The sequence below is a fragment of the Mauremys reevesii genome, linkage group 13, assembly GCF_016161935.1.
Source record: "Mauremys reevesii isolate NIE-2019 linkage group 13, ASM1616193v1, whole genome shotgun sequence".
NCBI classification, from domain to species: Eukaryota; Metazoa; Chordata; order Testudines; family Geoemydidae; genus Mauremys; species Mauremys reevesii.
In genome coordinates, this window is record NC_052635.1 from 11,806,333 (window position 1) to 11,814,731 (window position 8,399).

Genomic DNA, 8,399 nt, shown 5'->3' on the forward strand with positions numbered 1-8,399 from the left:
CCCCTGCACGACCTGTTCTGTCCTTCTGATATATTTTGTACCCCGGAATGATTGTGTCCCATTGATTGCTCTCAGTCCACCAGGTTTCTGTGATGCTTATTATATCAATATCCTCCTTTATCACCAGGCACTCTAGTTCACCCATCTTATTATTTAGACTTCTAGCATTTGTGTACAAGCACTTTAAAAACTTGCCCCTGTTTCTTTGTCTGCCCTTTTCTGATGTGCCAGATTCTTTTTTATGTGACTGTTTCTCATTTGACCCAGCCCTTACATTATACTCTTCCGTCCTCTGCTCCTGACTATAACCTGGAGATTCTTTATCATCAGACTCTCCCCTAAGAGAAGTCTGTGTCCAATCCACATGCTCCTCTGCAGCAGTCGGCTTTCCCCTATCTCCTAGTTTTAAAACTGCTCTACAACCTTTTTAATGTTTAATGCCAGCTGTCTAGTTCCACTTTGGTTTAGGTGGAGCCCATCTCTCCTGTATAGGCTCCTCTCATCCCAGATGTTTCCCCAGTAACTAATGAATGTGAATCCCTCCTCTCTACACCATCGTCTCATCCATTCATTGAGACTCTGAAGCTCTGCCTGCCTACCTGGCCCTGCGCGTGGAACTGGGAGCATTTCTGAGAATGCCACCATAGAGGTCCTGGATTTCAGTCTCTTCCCTAGCAGCCTAAATTTGGCTTCCAGGACATCACTCCTACCCTTCCCTATGTCATTGGTACCTACATGTACCACGACCACCGTCTCCTCCCCAGCACTACACATAAGTCTGTCTAGATGCCTCGAGAGATCCGCAACCTTCGCACCAGGCAGGCAAGTCACCATATGGTTCTCCCGGTCATCACAAACCCAGCTATCTATGTTTCTAATAATCGAATCTCCCATTACTAACACCTGCCTTTTCCTAGTGACTGGAGTTCCCTCACCTGGAGAGGTAACCTCAGTGCGAGAGGCAACCCCAGCACCATCTGGAAGGAGGGTCCCAACTATGGAGAGGTTTCCCTCTGCTCCCATTGACTGCTGTGCTTCCCTGGGCCATTCTTCCTCCTCAACAGCGCAGGGGCTGTCTGACTGGAGGTGGGACAATTCTTCAATGTCCCAGAAAGCCTCATCAACATACCTCTCTGCTTCCCTTAGCTCCTCCAGTTCCGACACTCTGGCCTTCAAAGGCCGTATGCAGTCTCTGAGGGACAGGAGCTCCTTGCACTGACTGCACACATATGCCACCTGCCCACAGGCTCCACTCAGCGCAATAAACTGGATAGTCCTCACTCTGCCGCTGGGCTTCTACCTGCATGGTCTCCTAGTTAATGAAAGGGTTTTGTTTAAATCAAGAAGTTTTGAATGTAGTTTAGTTTATAGTTTTAAAAAACAGCAAGGGGCCCTTGCCCCCCTCTCACTCCTCTTCCAAACTCTCTTGCGAAACTCCCTGTTAGCAGCCCCTGTTCGCAAAGCTCCCTGGTCGCTTGTGCGTGGCTTTATAAAGCCCTGGCCCAAGTGAATGCCCGCCCACTGATTAAGGCTCAGCAAATTACCAGAGGCGTCGAGCTTTCAAACCTTCCTTTGAAGCTCACGGCCTCCAACCGCCAGCCAGAACACACAGTCCTTCACACAACCAAAACAAACAAACAGACTGACAAACACAAGCTCAGCACACAGCAAGTAACCCCCAAACACAAACAAACACACACTACAGACAGTCACTTACACCGGTGCCCTTCATAACCTGAAATACAGGAGGGGGATGAGACCAGGTGACATTTTCCCCAGGAAGCAGGACAAAGCCCAGGGGAGGAGCAAAGGACATGCTGGAGTCCAGGCAGTGGGGTCCAGGGCAGTCTGCAGAGTGGGACTGGAAGCGGGGGAGTCCAGGGCATCTGGCCCGGGACTCCCCAAGATGGACTTGTCTGAAAGTCGCTGATTACTGTGCTAACAAGTTCTGTTCTCTTGACTAATAAACCTTCCATTTTACAATGCTGGTTGAGTCACAGCTGACTGCAGAGTTGGGGTGCAGAGCCTTCTGGCTTTCCTAGGAGCCCCACCCAAGTGGACTTGCTGCGGGAAGCGCACAGTGTGGAAGGGGATGCTGAATGCTCTAAGGTCAGATCCAGGAGGGACGAAGCTGAGTAAGCTTCTTGTCCTGGTGACAATTTTCTGAGAGAGAGGAGGCACGCTACTCCAGAGTCCTGACGGGCTTCATATGGAGCCATTCCAGAGCATCGGACCGGTGACTCCATGACAGATGAATAGGAGCCAGTAGACCATATCCCCAGCTGTAAACCTGCATAGTTTCATTGGAGTCAATGGGTCAGATCCCCGGATGATGCAATTCAGTGTGCTCTCCGGATATTTTCCAACAGTGGAGGATCTGACCCTTAGAAGTTTTGGTAAAAAAATATTCTATGAATATTTCAAATACTGAAAATAAAATCATAAAATCATAGTTTTCTCAGGAGAAAAAAAATTCAAATAAATTGAAAAAAAATGTAATTTAAATAATTCTTAACTGGCAGGAGTATTTTATTATAAAATGTTCCACTAAATTAACCAAAATATTCTACTACTTTATGGCTTATCCTTTTCTCTCTTATATAATTATACAGCTTATTTAAATTCCCCATGTGACAAGTCAGGAGTCTGATTTCACAAAATTCATTGTTACTTTTACCAAGAATTAGTGGGATTGGAGTGTTTGTTTGTTTTAACACAAAGCTTCCATTTCTATTTCTGTCTTTACAGGTTCACCTAAAGTTGTCTTTGATTATCTAATCCTGATATAAAGGTGTATTTATAGATAAAGCAGGGCAATCTTTCTTTTTTAGTTGAAAAGGTTTTTGTTAATGTGTTTTTCTTTTAATTGACAATTGGTATATAAAAATGTTCATACTTTTCCAGATTTTCAGAGAAAAAAGAGAAAAAAATGAAAAAAAAATCTCTCATTTACTTGTTCTTTAGGTTTTATTCTCCCCCCCCCCATTTTTCTCCTTCTGCACTGCCCTGTTCCTTAGAAAAAGAGGAGAAAGTAAAAAAGAGAAAATGGGGAGAGAAGTAGGAGAAAAAAGGAAAACTGACAGAAACAAAAAATAATAGTTTTAGATAGAAGTGTCATTAATACTACTACCACAAATAACTACTTTCCAAAATGTTTGCAATGAAATGTTTTTGAAATTGTTCAGTAATTGTCTGATTTTTTTTCTTTTCCAATCAGCTCAAAATGTAGAACTTTAAGTAGTTAAAATGCAGCTCCACTGTAAAATCTAATTAAACAACAAAAGACCCCTTTGTAAGCCACAGTTCTGCAATCCAGGGGTGTCAGAGTTGGATTGTCAGGGTCAAAATAATTTTGAATTTTGACCCATGATAGCCCTGCAGAGCCAACAGAGTTCTGGGATGGTGACTGGCTGCTATTTCCAGCTGAAATAACAAAAGCATTGTTAACTAACTTCCAACCTATGAAACTTGTGAAAAAACATTGATTCATCAGGGATGCCCATGGCTGGAGATGGAACATTTGAGGACATGAGATGGGCTCTGGGGTTGCACTGAGCATTCTCACTCTTAGGTGATTGGCTGGCAGGTTCGAATATTCTTGGGGTCTAACAGATGGCCAGATGTGTGGTCAGAAAGGAGTTTTCCCCCAGTTGAGATTGGCAGTGGGAGTTGGGGATTTTTGAGTGACGGTCACTCACCAGGATTATCTGGGTGTATCTCAGTCATTGTCCTGACATTGCGGAGACCTCAGGCACTGGTGCAATCCGTCCCTCCTATCCTCTGCCTGTGGCACATAACAGCCTAGTCTCCTGTGGGCCGTAATACTTAGGTCCAATTTCTGTTGCTGGCTTTAGTGTGAGGGCGCTGAGTGATGTTAGCAGCCTGTGCTACACAGGGGGTCAGACTAGATGATATAGCAAACAAAATGTGTTTGAAGGCAGCCAAATGCAAAGGTGTTCATCAAGGAACAAGGAATGAAGAGCTAAAGGGCTCCTTAATCTAGGGGAGGAAGGCAGAACAAGAACCAGTGGCTGGAAGCTAAAGTCAGACAAATGTAATTTAGATACACATTTTTAACATTAGCCATCGCAACAAGCTACCAAGGTAAGTGGTGGGGTCTCCATCTCTTGATGCCTTCAGTCCAGATGGGATGTCCTTCTAGAAGATGCTGCGGGGCGTGGGGGCCCATTGAGTCCCCACCAGACCACAGTTTGGGTTGCTTCCCTTTTCTAGCACTCACCAACTCCTTCCCCTGCTTGGGGCATATCAGAGTCTCTCAAAACAAAAACAGTGCGGAGAAGATCAGAGTAAATAAAGGGAAAAGGGGGCTTAGTTTCTTGGTCACCCCTTTGGGGCCCATCTTGTCTGTAGGCTTTTTAGTGTCCTGCTAAGGATTAGAGTCCATCCTTAGACCCCCACCCAGCCTTTCTGTAACCTTCATTCTGTATCAGGGGCAGACAGTGTCAAAGGCAGCTGGGTCCATGACTCACTCTCTCTTTGGTGATTTGCCCCTGTAGCTAGATTTCTCCCAGCTATCTTCTCCTACTTGCCATCCCTTCCTGTGGCAGGCTTTCCCTTTTTTAATCCAGTCTCCCACACCCATCTAACCCACTGCACCTCACTCTCCTCTCAGATTTGGGGATATAGTCCAGGAATCTGGACATAGACTTCTCTTGTTATAACTCACTGGACCCACTCCTCAGAGAAAGAAGCAGGAGCCTTTCTACTAATCACCCTCTGTACATTTCTTAAACAAGCACCTAAGTGTCAAAGGGATTCTGTCATAAATATAATGGGAAGGGTAACCACCTTCCTGTATACAGTACTATAAAATCCCTACTGGCCAGGGGCAAAAAAATCCTTTTACTTGTAAAGGGTTAAGAAGCTCAGGTAACATGGCTGGCACCTGACCAACAGGACCAATAAGAGGACAAAATACTTTCAAATTGGGGGGTGGGAGGGCCTTGTTTTGTCTGTTCTTTGTCTATCTGTTCTGTGTGCTTGCCAGAGACAGATCAAGAAAGTAAGCAATCCAACTCCATTAGTATTAGTAAGTACTAGTGAAAGAATGCGTTAGCTTACTTTTATTTTGGCTTGTGATTTCCTTTGTCTAAGAGGGAGGTTAATCCCTGGTTTTGTAAATTTAAGGTTTTGCCTAGAGGGGGGATCCTCTGTGTTCTTTAGTCTTTTGTTATTCTGTAAAGTCCTTACCATCTCGATTTTACAGAGGTGATTCCTTTATGTTTTCTTTAATTAAAATTCTTCTTTTAAGAACCTGATTGATTTTTCATTGTTTTAAGATCCAAGGGTTTGAGTCCGTGTTTAGCTGAACCAATTGGTGATGAAATTATTCTCAAGCCTTCCCTGGGAAAGGAGTTGTAGGGGTTTGGGGGGATATTTGGAGGAGGTAGGGCTCCCTAAATGTTTGTTTAAATCACTTGGTGGTGGCAGCATTACCTAATTCATGGTACAAGGAAGGATTTGTGCGTTGGGAAGTTTTCAACGTAAGCTAGTAGAAATAAGCTTAGGGGGTCTGCATACAGGTCCTCACGTCTGTACCCTAAAGTTCAGAGTGGGGAGGGAACCCTGACAGGATCTAAGTCCCATTGACTTTTAATGAGACTTAGGCACTTTGGAAAACATTACCAAAGTATTCTGATCACTCACTCCCACTTCCCTCTCAGGACCAAGGAAATAAGGTGTTCTGACTACCACTCTCCTTCTCAAAACACTTCATCATGTTCCTCTCCCAGATAGAGAAGGATAACCCAGGACTCCTGGATTTTTCTCTCTCTCAGGAGTCAAGCAAACATCCAACTTTTCTCTGTGTTTCAGATGCTTTCCAGCAACTCAATGCTCAGTTAACTCCACACCAAGAAAACACTTGCAAAATTTAAATGCAAAACCTGAAACTTCTGTGAACTTTTTCATAATCCCACTTGGAATCAAAATGACATGTGCATAATGCCCAAGTTCTCAGTGTAGCATCTTTTTTGGCCATGTCTAGTGAAACTCTGGTTGATTCCAGGGGATTTTTCATCCTAATACCAGTGTTAGTGGAATGGTCAGAAATGATATAATGTGATGACTTCTGGGGCTAATTTCTCTTTCAGCCTAGTGTGACAGTCTGTATCCCTATGTTCACCCTTTTTACAAAACTATAATGGATTTTGTACAAAGTACACCTTGTGAGGTATCTTTTGAAAACTCATAATGTGCTGATCATTATTTTCATGGTAATATATGTGTGGCAACATTGTAGGTAAAGTTATAAGATTCTACTGTATAACATTATTGAGGCATATTCCAAGCAGGCACAAACCAGTCCCTCAAAGACAAAAGGCAAACTGATGCCTCAGCCAGGTGTCAATGAAATCAAATGAACTATCAGGTGGTTAAGCAGCCATTCTTTGGCAGGAAAAAGGATGTGAGCGAGGAATTTACATATCGGCAAAGAAAGAGGTGCAAGTTCCCGTCCCACAGACTTTCTGTCTCCTGAACCCTCACCAGAGATGATTCTCAAAGAGGAGGAAAAAATACAAATATGGGGAACAAATGCCCCAAATGTTCTCTCCCTTCATCTCTACTCATGTCAGCCTGAACACATGAAGAACAAAGGAAACAAGTTGGGATTGGTCGAAAGATTCAGCCAGTAAGGCTGCTAGGACATGTGGTGAGAGAGACTTGCATCTTGAATTCACTGAGCTTTTTTAAGGCTTCTAAATTGGCAGTGCTGCCGGTGCTACTGTTCTTGGAGCTCTGGTGTTAGCTGCACAGAGAGTGAAGCGTACTGATTCAGCAGACCTCCATGTTATGCATAAAGAAAGAGCACAGGCTCTGTACAATGGGGAGGGCACTTTTCCAGATTTATTGTTGACAAAGCACAGTACGAGGGCCATATAGATATACTTAACACATGTATGCCCATGAGAATGGTACTGGTACAATCAGGACACCAGAATCCTATCCCTTTGCACCTGCCCAAAGATGCCCCTCCTATGACTTCTCTTTTTATACATAGAATCATTGGACTGGAAGGGACCTCAGGAGGTCATCTAGTCCAGTCCCCTGCATTCATGGCAGGACTAAGTATTATCTAGACCATCGCTGATAGGTGTTTGTCTAACCTACTCTTAAAAACCTCCAGTGATGGAGATTCCACAACCTCCCTCCTTGATACAAACAAGCTATGTATCACACTCCAGATGTTGTTATTTACCATCTGTCATAAAACAGACAGTTAAGGGTTAATTTCTCTTTTACCTGTAAAGGGTTAAGAAGTTCACATAGCCCAGCTGACACCTGATCAGAGGAACCAATGTGGGGACAAGATGTTTTCAAAGAGGGAGGAGGGAAATCAATCTTTGGTCTGTTCAGAAAAGTTTGTGCCGGAGTAAAAGATCCAGGAATCAGCCATCTAACATTTGTTAAAAGTAGTAAGTGTTTAGAGAAGGAATGTATTAGATTATGTTTATTTTCTTTTGTGACTTTGTTTTGCATAGAAGAAGAATCAAATTGGGTTTCTTTGTGTAACTAAGGTTTTGCCAAGAGTCGTAATAGATAATCCCAAATTATGGGATCTAAATTATGTTTTCCAATGTGCATTACTATGCAATTATCAGCACTGGATTTCAATCCCAGTCACCCCAGTTTAGTGAGATTCTTTTGTAACTCTCCACCATCAGATCTGGATTTAACTATCTTGAGTAATTTTGTATTGTCTGCAAATCTTGCCAATTCATTTTTCACCCTCCTTTCCAGATCATTTATGAATATGGGGTATAGCACTGGATCCACTAATTACCTCTCTCCATTGAGAAAACTGACCATTCATTCAAATTCTTTGTTTCCTATCTTTCAACCAGGCACTTATCCATGAGAGGACCTTCTCTCTTATCCCATGGTTGTTTAGTTTGCTTAAGAGCCTTTAGTGTGGGACTGGAGTGGCCATGCACACGTCCTTGGAATATTGGACATTCCAGCACTTCTGGGAATGGTGTGGGGTTGCTCTTCCTAGAGTGACCTTTTCATGCTGCATGGGTGATGTCATTTTCAACAGTGTACTGCCCCGCCCCAGCTGGATCGGGGAGAAAGCAGCCAAAAAAAAGTAGTCTGGTGTAAAACTGTACAAGTGGCCTCACTCTGTCCAGACTCCAGTAGTGAGGCCCTTCACCCCCAATCCTTGGAGAGTTTTTCCAGTTTCCAGTTTTCACCCTCATCCATCTTTATCCACCACTGAGAGTTTCCAAAGGAAGAAGCAACCCAGCTTGAGTATCGGGTCCCAGGTGGAGTTTAAAGTGTTATGTATGAGAGAGAAACAATGTGTGTGTGTGTGTGTGTGTGTGTGTGTGTGTGTGTGTGTGTGTGTGTGTGTGTGTGTGGTTGTGAGTCTGCTATTC